Below are 14350 nucleotides of genomic sequence, written 5' to 3'. Positions count from 1 at the left end.
CAAGCACTCACATGACTGTCTGCCAAAATAAGGAAAAATTATTAGTGATGAGCGAGTGTGCTCATTACTCGGGTTTTCCAATCATGCTTGGGTGTTCTCCCGAGTATTTTGGTTATGCTCGATGATTATGCTTGAGTCACCACAGCTGCATGATTTGCATGACTCAGATAGAACCCCAGGTAGAAGATTCCTTATAATGAGGCAGATGGAGGCAATGAAGACGATCTGGAGTGCATAAAAGCGCGGTCTACCACAGTTTTGTGCACTTCTGACAAAAAAGGAAAACCCTGAACAGAGGATAGTCGGAGTCCAGAGTAAAGGTACCGTCACACTAAGCGACGCTGCAGCGATACCGACAACGATCCAGATCGCTGCAGCGTCGCTGTTTGGTCGCTGGAGAGCTGTCACACAGACAGCTCTCCAGCGACCAACGATGCCGGTAACCAGGGTAAACATCGGGTTACTAAGCGCAGGGCCGCGCTTAGTAACCCGATGTTTACCCTGGTTACCATTGTTAAAGTAAAAAAAACAACCACTACATACTTACCTACCGCTGTCTGTCCCCGGCGCTCTGCTTCTCTGCTCTGGCTGTGAGCGCCGGGCAGCCGGAAAGCAGAGCGGTGACGTCACCGCTCTGCTTTCCGGCCGCTGTGCTCACAGCCAGAGCAGGAAAGCACAGCGCCGGGGGACAGACAGCGGTAGGTAAGTATGTAGTGGTTGTTTTTTTAACTTTAACGATGGTAACCAGGGTAAACATCGGGTTACTAAGCGCGGCCCTGCGCTTAGTAACCCGATGTTTACCCTGGTTACCAGCGAAGACATCGCTGAATCGGCGTCACACACGCCGATTCAGCGATGTCAGCGGGAGATCCAGTAACGAAACAAAGTTCTGGACTTTGTTCCCCGACCAACGACATCACAGCAGGATTCTGATCGCTGCTGCGTGTCACACTGGACGATATCGCTAGCCAGGACGCTGCAACGTCACGGATCGCTAGCGATATCGTCTAGTGTGACGGTACCTTAACTATGCTGCCTCATTATAGTGAGTGGCTCCCTTGGGGGTTTCATCTGAATCACGTGAGTTGGAGATTTAGATGGAAACCCCAAAGTAAGTGCTCACCGTAGAGCGCAGGATAAATGTGATTCCCAATATTTTGTAAAATGTTCCCAACAAAGGCTTCATCTCAATCCACCAAAAAAGAAAGTCTTCACTTCTGTCCATCATCTGTTAACGGAAATATAAGGGACTTCCATGTTACATATAGTACAAAGGCTCTGGAAAAGCAAAATGGCTCCTCACCCTCCCAAAACAAATTTAACAAATTCTGCACTCCTAAATCTAAATGTCCCCTCCCTTCTGAACCCCACAGTGTGCTTAAACAACAGTTAGCATCCACATGTTTGGCATTTCTGTAGCATTGACAGCACACCTAATTTATAGGTTTCATGAGCTGGGCACAACGTACAGGCACTACAATGTACTGGTCACTACAACATGCTGGTCACAACGGCAGTTTACGATTTTCACTTAGCAACATCCACTGCTCCTTGTTTCTGGAAATTTTGTTTCTGGGTATAGTTTACAAAATGGGATCACTTGAGGAGGGATTCTGCTTTTCTAGCACTTAGACGCTCTGTATATGGAGTCCACAAACTATTCCAGGAAAATTTGCGCTCCAGGAGGCAAATAGCACTCTAACCCTCCCGAGTCTTGCCGTATGGCTAAGCAGTACTATACAGCCATATATAAGGTATTTCTACATTCAGCAAAATTGTGGGGCAAATTTTGGTGTAACTTTTTCCCATTTCCCATTGTAAAAAAAGGTAAAATCTGGGACTAAAACAAAATTTTGGTGGTAAAAATGTAATTTTTTTTTCTTCACTGAGCAATGGGATAAAATTCTGTGACACACCTGTTTGTGTCAATATGATCACTGTACCCCTAGATCAATTCATTGAGAGGTATTGTTTGTAAAATGGTGTCTCTTATGGGTAATTCTGCTTTGCTGATTCCTCAGGAGCTCTGCCAATAATAATAATAATAATAATAATATAATATGTATTTACATAGCGCCAACATATTCCGCAGCGCTTTACAGTTTAACAGTTTCAATACACAGTCATAAGTAACAACGTTAACAATACAATACTTAAAGCAAAATTAGACAACCCTGCTCATGAAAGATTACAATCTACAATAAGGTGGGGGAGATACAAAGTAAAGGTGTGTATTTACAATGATGGTCCAGCCATCTTGAGGGAGTGGGGGATAGATGGGGATAGTGAATGGGCTACACATGCACACATCCACATAAAATGACTGATTAGTGAATGTGATAGGCCACTCTGAACAAATTGTGGGAGCACCTAGAAATATGCAAATTGTGGATAGTCCTAATTTCTTGGGGTTGAGCATTCCAGAGGATTGGCGAAGCGCGGGAGAAGTCTTGGAGTCAGGAGTGGGAGGTACGGATTAGTGCAGAGGTTAATCAAAAGTCGTTTGCAGAGAGCAGCGGTTGGTTAAGCCGATAGACAGAAATGAGGGAGGAGATGTAAGGGGGTGCCGCACTGTGGAGAGCTTTGTGGGAGAGAACAAGTACTTTGAATTGGATCCTATAATGAATGGGCAGCCAATATAACAATTGGCGAAGAGCGGACACATCCGAGTACCAAATAGCCAGATGGATGACCCTGGCTACTGCATTAAGTTTGGACTGAAGAGGGGAAAGTCGAGTAACGGGGAGGCCAATTAATTGAGCATTGCAGTAGTCCAGGCAGGAGTGGATCAAGGCGACAGTGAGGGTTTTTGTTGTTTCCATGGTGAGAAAAGGGCGGATTCTAGAGATGTTCTTTAAGTGTAAGCGGAAAGAGCGGGCAAGAGATTGTATATGGGATGTGAAGGAGAGATTGGTGTCAAACATAGTACCCAGACAGTGATCCTGCTGCTGAGATGTTATTATGATGCCATCCACACAGAGGGAAATGTCAGATTTAGGGAGGTTAGTAGATGGCAGGAGCAGAAGAAGTTCAGTTTTTAAGAGGTTGAGTTTCAGATAGAGGGCTGACATGATGTTGGAGACTGCGGACAGATGGCGGGGTAAGGTCAGGGGATGATGTGTATAGTTGTGTGTCATCAGCATAAAGATGGTACTGAAAGCCAAATCTACTGATGGTCTGTCCAATTGGCGCCATGCAGAGAGAGAAGAGAATGGAGCCAGGACTGAGCCCTGAGGTACCCCAACAGCGAGAGGAAGAGGAGATGAAGTGGATCCAGCGAACGAAACACTGAAGGAGTGGTCACAAAGATAGGAAGAGAACAAGGAGAGAGCAGTGTCCTTAATGCCTAGTGACTGGAGCCTAGAGAGTAGATGGTGGTCAACAGTGTCGAAAGCTGCAGAAAGGTTAAGAAGAAGAATGAGCAGAGAGTGTTCACCGTTACATTTTGCTGTCAGAAGGTCATTGGTAACTTTGATGAGTGCAGTTTCAGTCGAATGTAGGGGGCGGAAGCCGGAATGCGAAGAGTCTAGGAGGGAGTGTGTAGAGAGGAAACGGGTAAGGCGGGAGTAGACTAGGCGCTCCAAGAGTTTAGAGATGCAGGGGAGATTGGAGACTGGTCTGTAGTTGTTTGTGCAGGATGGGTCGAGAGCGGGTTTCTTTAGTAATGGAGTAATGATAGTGTTTGAAGGAGGATGGGAAAATTCCTGAGGAGAGGAAGAGATTAAAGATTGTAGTTAGGTGACTTGTGATGACTGGAGAGAGAGACTTGAAGAGATGTCCGGGAATGGGGTCGGTAGTGCATGTAGTCAGACGAGAAGAAGAGAAGAGTCTCGAGACTTCTTCTGTGATGGGATCAAATGTGGTGAGTGAGCCAGGGGAAATGCAGGGAGGGATGGGAGTCACAGCACTTAGTGGCTGGGAGCGGATTTCCTGATGGATGTTATCTATTATCTCTATAAAGTGGGAGGCCAGGTCATCAGCAGAAATGTCTGTGATGGGGCTTGTGCTTTTGGTCTGAGGAGGGAGTGAAAGGTGTTAAAAAGTTTCTTGGGGTTGTTGGATAGTGAGGAGATTAGGGTGCTGAAGTAGGTCTGTTTGGTGAGATGAAAGGCAACGTTATAGGTTCTTAAGATAAATTTGAAGTGGATGAAGTCTTCTGGTGTGCAAGTTTTCTTCCGTAAGCATTCAGCACTCCGAGAGCATTGCTGGAGAAGTCAAGTTTGCGATGTAAGCCAGTGTCATTGTAGTGATGTACAGCCAGATCAGGACAGGAAAAAGAGGAGATTGGGGACAGTGATGAGTGTAGGGAGTCTGAACGTGTATGAGGGTTAATGGCTTGTAGATTTCTGAATGTGTGGTAGGAAGGAGTGGGTTGGCGTGGGCAAGAATTTGTGAGCGTGAAGGAGTGAATGTTGTGATGAGAGAGGGGGAGCGGTGAGTTATTTAGGTAGGAGATTGACAAAGACCAGGTCAAGGGTGTTACCGTCTTTGTGTGTCTCAGAGGTTGAGAGCTGTGAGAGGCCGAGAGAAGTGGTTAGTAATAGAAGCTGGGATGCAGATGTGGAAGTGGGGCTGTTAATTGGGATGGTGAAGTCTCCCAGGATAAGGGTTGGGAGTTTTGAGGACATGAAGTGCGGCAGCCAAGCTGAGAAGTGGTCAAGAAAGTGGGTGGGTGAGCCTGGAGGCCGGTATATGACCGCTACTCTGAGGGAGAAGGGACTGAAGAGCCTGATGGTGTGGAATTCAAAAGTAGGGAATGAGAGTGATGGTACTAGGGAAATGAAGCTTGTTACATACAGACGTGGATTCCAGAGGCCACAATTGAAAGAGGGAGATGAGGGAGTGCAAGTAATATTAATAAGATTAGTATGGTTTTGATATGAGGTAGGGTAGGGGTAGAGGTTGGGGGATGGTGGACCAGGGTTGGGGGAGATGTCCCCCGAAATCAGTAAGAGTAGAAAGATAAAGAGCAAGTAGTTATTGGAATTGTAAGAAGTTTTTTCCTGCGATGTGTATAGGCAGGATGTGCTGAGGTTTTTCAGGAAGGTGAGGAGTGTATGGGAGTTGTACATGGGAGAGGGAAGTATAGAGGGGCTGATGTGTATGAGTCATGAAGGAGGGGGGATAGTGCGGTGAATGTGGATGGCAAGGGAACATAGGAGGATTGAAATAAAGTACATGGATAAAAGGGAGTCCAAAGTGTGATTTACCTGACTCCTGCCCTGACTAACTGCCATGGAATAACTGCTTTTGCTTGATGCTTAGCTAATGCGATGCTTTGCTGGTGCCAATGTAACATGGCATCCTCAAACCCTCAAACATGGCACCCTCAAACCAGTCCAGCAAAATCTGAACTCCAATATGGCATTCCTTCCATTCTGAGCTTTGCCTCAAAATTTGTTTTCGACCAAATATGGGGTATTGGCGTAATTCTCTTAATCTCCTGGCTCTTACTGAAACCTGGATCCAGCAGTCAGACACCACCGCTGCTGCTGCTCTTTCATATGGTGCACTACACTTTTCTCATACCCCAAGATCAGACAACAGAGCAGGTGGAGGCGTTGGTCTGCTCCTTTCACCAAAATGTACTTTCCAAGTTATCCCCCAAGTACCCTCACTTGTCTTCCCTTCCTTTGAGGTCCATGTGGTCAGACTCTACGTCCCCTTCTCCATGCGAGTGGTGGTGGTGTATCGTCCTCCCGGCCCCTCTCATCAGTTCCTGGATCACTTTGCCACCTGGCTTCCACACTTTCTTTCCTGTGACACCCCCACCCTTATCATGGGTGATTTCAACATCCCTATTGCCTCTCCCCTCTCCCCATCTGCTTCTCACCTTTTGGCTCTAACCTCCTCTTTCGGCCTCTCGCAGCATACTAACTCGCCAACACATGAAGATGGAAACTCCCTTGACTTGGTCTTCTCCCGGCTTTGCTCAGTGGATGATTTCACAAACTCCCCTCTCCCACTCTCTGACCACCACCTTCTTTCATTCTCTATCAAGAACTGCCATCCCGCTCAGGTCACCCCCACTTTCCACACTTATAGAAACATACAGGCCATTAACACCCAGGAACTTATGAAGAACTTGCAGTCCTCATTGGCCCCAATCTCCTCCATCTCATGTCCTGATTCTGCTCTGAAGCATTACAATGAAACCCTGCAAAGTGCCCTGGATGAAGCTGCTCCTCCTATACATAAAACAACTCGGCACAGACGGCAACAACCGTGGCACACGCTGCAAACACGTTTCCTGCAGCGGTGCTCCAGGTGCGCAGAACGTCTGTGGAGAAAATCTAATCTACCCGAAGATTTCATCCATTATAAGTTCATGCTAAAGACATACAATTCTGCCCTTCACCTCTCCAAACAAACCTACTTCAACACCCTCATCACCTCCCTGTCCAATAACCCTAAACGTCTCTTTGACACGTTCCAGTCCCTACTCAACCCAAGAGCGCAGGCCCCAACCACGGATCTCCGTGCTGACAATCTGGCCAATTACTTCAAAGAAAAAATTGACCATATTCGACAGGAAATCATCTCCCAATCTCTTCATACCATGCACTGTCCTCCCTCCCCCACTGCATCTAGTTCACTCTCTGACTTTGAACCAGTTACAGAAGAAGAAGTAAGCAGGCTCCTTGCATCTTCTCGCCCGACCACTTGCACCAGTGACCCCATTCCGTCACATTTCCTCCAGTCCCTTTCCCCGGCTGTCACCTCTCACCTAACAAAAATATTCAACCTTTCCCTCACTTCCGGTATTTTTCCCTCCTCATTTAAGCATGCCATCATACATCCATTACTTAAAAAACCATCCCTCGACCAAAACTGTGCCGCTAATTATAGACCTGTCTCTAATCTTCCATTCATCTCTAAACTCCTCGAACGCCTGGTCCACTCCCGTCTTACCCGCTATCTCTCAGATAACTCTCTTCTCGACCCTCTTCAATCTGGTTTCCGCTCTTTACACTCTACTGAAACTGCCCTCACTAAAGTCTCTAATGACCTACTAACAGCTAAATCTAATGGTCACTACTCCATGCTAATTCTCTTGGATCTCTCTGCAGCATTTGACACTGTGGATCATCAGCTCCTCCTCACTATGCTCCGCTCCATCGGCCTCAAGGACACCGTTCTCTCCTGGTTCTCCTCCTATCTCTCTGACCGATCCTTCACTGTATGTTTCGCTGGTTCCTCCTCCTCTCACCTTCCCCTTACTGTTGGGGTTCCTCAAGGATCAGTCCTAGGCCCCCTCCTCTTCTCTTTGTATACTGCCCCTATTGGACAAACAATCAGTAGATTTGGCTTCCAGTACCATCTCTATGCTGACGACACCCAACTATACACTTCTTCTCCTGATCTCACGCCTGCCTTATTAGAAAACACCAGTGATTGTCTTACCGCTGTCTCTAGCATCATGTCCTCCCTCTATCTGAAACTAAACCTGTCAAAAACTGAACTCCTCGTGTTTTCTCCCTCTACTAACCTACCTTTGCCTGACATTGCCATCTCCGTGTGCGGTTCCACCATTACTCCAAAGCAACATGCCCGCTGCCTTGGGGTCATCCTTGATTCTGACCTTTCATTCACCCCCTACATCCGATCACTGGCTCGCTCTTCTTACCTGCATCTCAAAAACATTTCTAGAATTCGCCCTTTTCTTACTTTCGACTCTGCAAAAACTCTTACTGTTTCACTTATTCATTCTCGTCTGGACTATTGTAACTCTCTACTAATCGGCCTCCCTCTTACCAAACTCTCCCCGCTCCAATCTGTCCTGAATGCTGCTGCCAGGATCATATTCCTCACCAACCGTTACACCGATGCCTCTACCTTGTGCCAGTCATTACACTGGTTACCCATCCACTCAAGAATCCAGTACAAAACTACTACCCTCATCCACAAAGCACTCCATGGCTCAGCACCACCCTACATCTCCTCTCTGGTCTCAGTCTACCACCCTACCCGTGCCCTCCGCTCCGCTGATGACCTCAGGTTAGCATCCTCAATAATCAGAACCTCCCACTCCCGTCTCCAAGACTTTACACGTGCTGCGCCGATTCTTTGGAATGCACTACCTAGGATAATACGATTAATCCCCAATCCCCACAGTTTTAAGCGTGCCCTAAAAACTCATTTGTTCAGACTGGCCTACCGCCTCAATGCATTAACCTAACGATCCCTGTGTGGCCTATATTAAAAAAAAAAAAAAAAAAAAAAAAATTAATTAACTGGTTCATGCAGCTTTACATGAACACCCAAGCCTTACACTATGGCTGGTCCGAATAACTATAGCAATTGTTACCATCCACCTCTCGTGTCTCCCCTTTTCCTCATAGTTTGTAAGCTTACGAGCAGGGCCCTCACTCCTCTTGGTATCTGTTTTGAACTGTATTTCTGTTATGCTGTAATGTCTATTGTATGTACAAGTCCCCTCTATAATTTGTAAAGCGCTGCGGAATATGTTGGCGCTATATAAATAAAAAATTATTATTATTATTATTACTCATGAGAAATTGCACAACAAATTCTGGGGTTCATTTTTTCCTGCTACCCTTGCAAAATAAAAAAAATGGGGTTTAACCCCTTTACCCCAAGGTTGGTTTGCACATTAATGACCAGGCCAATTTTTACAATTCTGACTACTGTCCCTTTATGAGGTTATAACTCTAGAACGCTTTAACGGATCCTGGTGATTCTGACATTGTTTTCTCGTGACATATTGTACTTCATGATAGTGGTAAAATTTATTTGACATTACCTGCGTTTAATTGTGAAAAAAATGGAAATTTGGCAAAAATTTTGAAAATTTCACAATTTTCCAACTTTGAATTTTTATGCAATTAAATCACAGAGATATGTCACACAAAATACTTAATAAGTAACATTTCCCACATGTCTACTTTACAACAGCACAATTTTGGAACCAACACTTTTTTTTGTTAGCGATTTATAAGGGTTAAAAGTTAACCAGCAATTTCTCATTTTTACAAAACCATTTTTTTTATGTACCACATCTCATCTGAAGTCATTTTGAGAGGTCTATATGATAGAAAATAACCAAGTGTGACACCATTCTAAAAACTGCACCCTTCAAGGTGCTCAAAACCACATTCAAGAAGTTTAATAACCCTTCAGGTGTTTCACAGGAATTTTTGGAATGTTTAAATAAAAATGAACATTTAACTTTTTTTCACAAAAAATTTACTTCAGCTCCAATTTGTTTTATTTTATCATGGGTAATGCAGAGCCGTAAAAATAAAAAATCACATTTTTTTTCTAAAATGATCTTTTCGCCCCCAATTTTTTATTTTCCCAAGGGTAAGAGAAGTCATTGGACCACAAAAGTTGTTCTACAATTTGTCCTAAGTACGCTGATACCCCATATGTGGGGGTAAACCACTGTTTGGGTGCATGGGAGAGCACGGAAGGGAAGGAGCACCGTTTGACTTTTCAATGCAAAATTGACAGGAATTGAAATGGGATGCCATGTTGCGTTTGGAGAGCCACTGATGTGCCTAAACATTGAAACCGCCCACAAGTGACACTATTTTGGAAAGCAGACCCCCTATGGAACTTATCTAGATGTGTCTTGAGCACTTTGACCCACCAAGTGCTTCACAGAAGTTTATAATGCAGAGCCGTAAAAATAAAAAATCATATTTTTTCACAAAAATTATCTTTTTGCCCCCCAATTTTTATTTTCTCAAGGGTAGGAGAAGAAATTGGACCCCAAAAGTTGTTGTACAATATGTCCTGAGTATGCTGATACCCCATATGTGGGGGTAACTCACTGTTGTGAGAGCTTTGAACCCCCAAGTTTTTCACTACAGTTTATAACACAGAGCCGTAAAAATAAAAAATCCTTTCTTTTCCACAAAAATTATTTTTTAGCCCCCAGTTTTGTATTTTTCCAAGGGTAACAGGAGAAATTGGACCCCAAAAGTTGTTGTCCAATTTGTCCTGAGTACGCTGATACCCCATATGTGGGGGGGAACCACCGTTTGAGCGCATGGCAGAGCTCGGAAGGGAAGGAGCGTCATTTTGAATGCAGACTTAGATGGATTGGTCTGCAGGCATCACATTGCGTTTGCAGAGCCCCTAATGTACCTAAACAGTAGAAACCCCCCACAAGTGACCACATATTGGAAACTCGACCGCCCAAGGAACTTATCTAGATGTGTTATGAGAACTTTGAACCCCCAAGTGTTTCACTACAGTTTATAATGCAGAGCCGTGAAAATAAAAAATCTTTTTTTTCCACAAAAATTATTTTTTAGCCCCCAGTTTTGTATTTTCCCAAGGGTAACAGGAGAAATTGGACACTAAAAGTTGTTGTCCAATGTGTCCTGAGTACGCTGATACCCCACATGTTGGGGTAAACCACTGTTTAGGCGCACGGGAGAGCTCGGAAGGGAAGGAGCACTGCTTTACTTTTTCAACGCAGAATTGGCTGGAATTGAGATTGGATGCCATGTCGCATTTGGAGAGCCCCTGATGTGCCTAAACAGTGGAAACCCCCCAATTATAACTGAAACCCTAATCGAAACACACCCCTAACCCTATTCCCAACGGTAACCATAACCACACCCCTAACCATGACACTCCCCTAACCTTAATCCCAACCCTATCCCTAACCGTAAATGTAATCCAAACCCTAACCCTAACTTTAGCCCCAACCCTAACTTTAGCCCTAACCCAAGCCCTAACCCTAGCCCTAACCTAACCCTAGCCCTAACCCTAGCCCTAACTCTAGCCCTAACCCTAGCCCTAACCCTAACCCTAGCTCTAACCCTAATGGGAAAATGGAAATAAATACTTTTTAAAATTTTTATATTTTTCCCTAACTAAGGGGGTGATGAAGGGGGGGTTGATTTATTTTTATAGCGGGTTTTTTAGACGATTTTTATGATTGGCAGCCGTCACACACTGAAAGACGCTTTTTTTTGCAAAAAATATTTTTTGCGTTACCACATTTTGAGAGCTATAATTTTTCCATATTTGGATCCACAGAGTCATATGAGGTCTTGTTTTTTGTGGGACGAGTTGACATTTTTATTGGTAACATTTTTTGATCGCTTTTTATTCCAATTTTTGTGAGGCAGAATGACCAAAAACCAGCTATTCATGAATTTCTTTTGGGGGAGGCGTTTATACCGTTCCGCGTTTGGTAAAATGGATAAAGCAGTTTTATTCTTCGGGTGAGTATGATACAGCGATACCTCATTTATATCTTTTTTTATGTTTTGGCGCTTTTATACGATAAAAACTTTTTTATAAAAAAAATAATTATTTTTTCATCGCTTTATTCTGAGGACTATAACTTTTTTATTGTTTCTTTGATAACGCTGTATGGCAGCTTGCTTTTTGCAGGACAAGATGACGTTTTCAGCAGTACCATGGTTATTTATATCCATATTTTTGATCGCATGTTATTCCACTTTTTGTTTGGTGGTATGATAATAAAGCGTTGTTTCTGCCTCGGTTTCTTTTTTTTTACGGTGTTCACTGAAGGGGTTAACTAGTGCGACAGTTTTATAGGTCTGGTCGTTACGGACGTGGCAATACTAAATATGTGTACTTTTATTGTTTTTTTTATTTAGATAAAGAAATGCATTTATAGGAACATTTTTTTTTTTTTTACACATGTGAATATTTTTTTTTTTACACAATAACATTACCCAAGGGGGGGAATCATGTTACAGTGTAAGATCGCTGATCTGACACTTTGCTGTGCACTGTGTCAGATCAGCGATCTGACGTGCACTCATGCAGGCTTACAAGCGCTTGCTCTGAGCAGGCGCTGTTAACCCCTTCATGACCCAGCCTATTTTGACCTTAAAGACCTTGCCGTTTTTTGCAATTCTGACCAGTGTCCCTTTATGAGGTAATAACTCAGGAACGCTTCAACGGATCCTAGCGGTTCTGAGATTGTTTTTTCGTGACATATTGGGCTTCATGTTAGTGGTAAATTTAGGTCAATAAATTCTGCGTTTATTTGTGATAAAAACGGAAATTTGGTGAAAATTTTGAAAATTTTGCAATTTTCACATTTTGAATTTTTATTCTGTTAAACCAGAGAGATATGTGACACAAAATAGTTAATAAATAACATTTCCCACATGTTTACTTTACATCAGCACAATTTTGGAAACAAAATTTTTTTTTGTTAGGAAGTTATAAGGGTTAAAATTTGACCAGCGATTTGTCATTTTTACAACGAAATTTACAAAACCATTTTTTTTAGGGACCACCTCACATTTGAAGTCAGTTTGAGGGGTCTATATGGCTGAAAATACCCAAAAGTGACACCATTCTAAAAACTGCACCCCTCAAGGTACTCAAAACCACATTCAAGAAGTTTATTAACCCTTCAGGTGCTTCACAGCAGCAGAAGCAACATGGAAGGAAAAAATGAACATTTAACTTTTTAGTCACAAAAATTATCTTTTAGCAACAATTTTTTTATTTTCCCAATGGTAAAAGGAGAAACTGAACCACGAAAGTTGTTGTCCAATTTGTCCTGAGTACGCTGATACCTCATATGTGGGGGTAAACCACTGTTTGGGCGCACGGCAGGGCTTGGAAGGGAAGGAGCGCCATTTGACTTTTTGAATCAAAAATTGGCTCCACTCTTTAGCGGACACCATGTCACGTTTGGAAAGCCCCCGTGTGCCTAAAAATTGGAGCTCCCCCACAAGTGACCCCATTTTGGAAACTAGACATCCCAAGGAACTTATCTAGATGCATAGTGAGCACTTTGAACCCCCAGGTGCTTCACAAATTGATCCGTAAAAATGAAAAAGTACTTTTTTTTCACAAAAAAATTCTTTTAGCCTCAATTTTTTCATTTTCACATGGGCAACAGGATAAAATGGATCCTAAAATGTGTTGGGCAATTTCTCCTGAGTACACCAATACCTCACATGTGGGGGTAAACCACTGTTTGGGCACATGGTAAGGCTCGGAAGGGAAGGAGCGCCATTTGACTTTTTGAATGAAAAATTATTTCCATCGTTAGCGGACACCATGTCGCGTTTGGATAGCTCCTGTGTGCCTAAACATTGGCGCTCCCCCACAAGTGACCCCATTTTGGAAACTAGACCCCCCAAGGAACTTATTTAGATGCCTAGTGAGCACTTTAAACCCTCAGGTGCTTCACAAATTGATCTGTAAAAATGAAAAAGTACTTTTTTTCACAAAAAAATTATTTTCGCCTCAATTTTTTCATTTTCACATGGGCAGTAGGATAAAATGGATCATAAAATTTGTTGGGCAATTTCTCCCGAGTACGCCGATACCTCATATGTGGGGGTAAACCACTGTTTGGGCACTCGGCAGGGCTCGGAAGGGAAGGCGCGCCATTTGACTTTTTGAATGGAAAATTAGCTCCAATTGTTAGCGGACACCATGTCGCGTTTGGAGAGCCCCTGTGTGCCTAAACATTGGAGCTCCCCCACAAGTGACCCCATTTTGGAAACTAGACCCCCCAAGGAACTTATCTAGATGCATATTGAGCACTTTAAACCCCCAGGTGCTTCACAGAAGTTTATAACGCAGAGCCATGAAAATAAAAAATAATTTTTCTTTCCTCAAAAATGATTTTTTAGCCTGGAATTTCCTATTTTGCCAAGGATAATAGGAGAAATTGGACCCCAAATATTGTTGTCCAGTTTGTCCTGAGTATGCTGATACCCCATATGAGGGGGTAAACCACTGTTTGGGCGCACGGCAGGGCTCGGAAGGGATGGCACGCCATTTGGCTTTTTAAATGGAAAATTAGCTCCAATCATTAGCGGACACCATGTCACGTTTGGAGAGCCCCTGTGTGCCTAAACATTGGAGATCCCCCAGAAATGACACCATTTTGGAAACTAGACCCCCAAAGGAACTAATCTAGATGTGTGGTGAGGACTTTGAACCCCCAAGTGCGTCACAGAAGTTTATAACGCAGAGCCATGAAAATAAAAATAAAAAATTATTTTCTCAAAAATGATTTTTTAGCCTGCAATTTTTTATTTTCCCAAGGGTAACAGGAGAAATTTGACCCCAAAAGTTGTTGTCCAGTTTCTCCTGAGTACGCTGATACCCCATATGTGGGGGTAAATCACTGTTTGGGCACATGCCGGGGCTCGGAAGTGAAGTAGTGACGTTTTGAAATGCAGACTTTGATGGAATGCTCTGTGGGCGTCACGTTGCGTTTGCAGAGCCCCTGATGTGGCTTAACAGTAGAAACCCCCCACAAGTGACCCCATTTTGGAAACTAGACCCCCAAAGGAACTTATCTAGATGTGTGGTGAGCACTTTGAACCCCCAAGTGCTTCATAGAAGTTTATAATGCAGAGCC

Source organism: Ranitomeya imitator, chromosome 4, assembly GCF_032444005.1.
Source record: "Ranitomeya imitator isolate aRanImi1 chromosome 4, aRanImi1.pri, whole genome shotgun sequence".
NCBI classification, from domain to species: Eukaryota; Metazoa; Chordata; class Amphibia; order Anura; family Dendrobatidae; genus Ranitomeya; species Ranitomeya imitator.
Note: the sequence above shows the minus strand (reverse complement) of the source record.